We start from the raw sequence: 1,985 nt of genomic DNA, 5'->3' as shown, positions 1-1,985 counted from the left end.
CTCTCTCTCTCTCTCTCTCTCTCTCTCTCTCTCTCTCTCTCTCTGCCTTTCTGCCTTCCTGCCTCTCGCCTCCTTAAAGATCTCCTGCTGGACCTCTCGGTGCGTGAGTGGCCTAATTGGTAAGGGGCACCCGAAAGTGCACTCCAAACAATTTTTTAAAATATCCTAGAAAAAGGCAATGAAGGTCACAACTTCATGAGGCCCAACAGAGCAAATCCAATAGGAAAGAATTTAAAGGGAGAGGGAGAAAAATAAAAAAGAACCAACAACAGGAAAATGACATGACAATGATGAGTCAATACATATATTACAACAGCTGTTCCTCAGACAAAGGTCTACTATCTAGAATATATTAAGAACCTAAACAAAATCAGATCCCCAAATATAAAGATCCAATTCAAAAATGGGCATCTGATGTTTATTCCCTTAAGGGTTTTTTGTTTTTGGGACCAGGGTCAAATTCAGGTGCTTGCACTTTTGAGGAGGGGGCAGCACCACTGAGCTAAATCCCCAGCCCTGAAATGAACAGACACTTGGCGAGGTTTGTGTGTGTTTGTGTGTGTGTGTGTGTGTGTGTGTGTGTGTGTGTAAAAGCAGCAAATAAACAAGGAAAAAATGTTCAACATTATTGGTCATTTGAGAGATGCAGATGAAAACAACACTAAGATTCCATCTCACCTCAGAAAGAATGGCTGTTGTCAAGAAATCAACCAATAACAAATGCTGGTGGGGCTGTGGGGAGATAGGAACTCTTCTCCATTGTTGGTGGGAGTGCAGACTGGTGCAACCACTGTGGAAATCAATATGAAGATACCTCAAACAGCTATTTCTCTGCTAGATATCTTCCCAAAAGAATTAAAAGAATCATACCGCAGTGATATATGCTCACCCATGTTTATAGCAGCACAGTTTGTAATGGCTAAAATTTGAAGATAGCCCAATTGCTCATCAACTACAGACTGGATAAAGATGTGTGTGTATGTGTTTCTTTTAATAAAATGGAGTACTACTCAGCCATAAAGAACAAGAAAGTAGAGATATTTATTGCTAAGTGGATGCACATTGAGGCCATACTCAAGTGAAATTAGTAAGACACTCATATGTAAATACTGAATAGTTTCTTTGGTGTGAAAAACCAAATAAATAAGGATCGAAATGTATACTTATATTGTGTAATAGGAAGAAAATTTCTAAAACAGAGGAAGTGGAAGGGGTAGAGGAAAGGTAAAAAGGGAAAAGAAAAAATATGTAAAAAGGAAAAACATGGAAACTTTTGTAAACAGGGAAGGGTGGAGGGGGTGAAGGGAGGGCTGGGGAGTGGGGAAAAGTAAGAAGCAAGCTAAGTCTTGAAAAGGTACAAAATCCCAATGATGAATGTAACTGTGTTGTATACCTAAATTGTACCAATAAATTTAATAAAGATTAAAAACAAAACAAAACAAACAAACAAAATAACCCAGGCCGGGCGTGGTGGCAAAAATTGTAATCCCAGCACTTGGGAGGCTGAGGCAGGAGGATCACTGTGAGTTCGAGACCAGCCTGGACTACATAGTGAGTTCCAGGTCAGTCTCAACTACATAGTGAGACCCTATTTTAAAAAAACCAAACCAAACAAACAAACAAAAAAACCAGCAGGGAAAACCTTAGGCTGGACCAGACCAGCAGCCACTAAGAAACTCGGCCCCACCCTCAGTCCAGCTGACAGCCTCCCCCCAGGTTCCACCCAGGAGATTCCCCCAAGCCCGGGTGACCGCAACCCTCCGACCACGCCTCCACAAACAGGCCCCACCCACATCAGAGGCTCAAGACCCTCCTCACATTCCCGGAACTCCGCTCTCAGCAACAATCCCACCCAGCTCCCAAACTACTAAGGGCCAGTCGGGCCCCGCCCATACCAGCCCTTGCGCCTCTATATTAGCTCCTCCCACCCACCCTTTTCTGCGCAGGCGCAGACGCGGCAGACGCGGCAGCCGCCGGCGCTCTCG

The sequence above is a fragment of the Fukomys damarensis genome, unplaced genomic scaffold (genome assembly GCF_012274545.1).
Source record: "Fukomys damarensis isolate Sample0158 unplaced genomic scaffold, DMR_v1.0_HiC HiC_scaffold_34, whole genome shotgun sequence".
Lineage (NCBI taxonomy): Eukaryota > Metazoa > Chordata > Mammalia > Rodentia > Bathyergidae > Fukomys > Fukomys damarensis.
The sequence above is the reverse complement of the archived record's forward strand: the minus strand, read 5'-3'. Positions refer to the sequence as shown.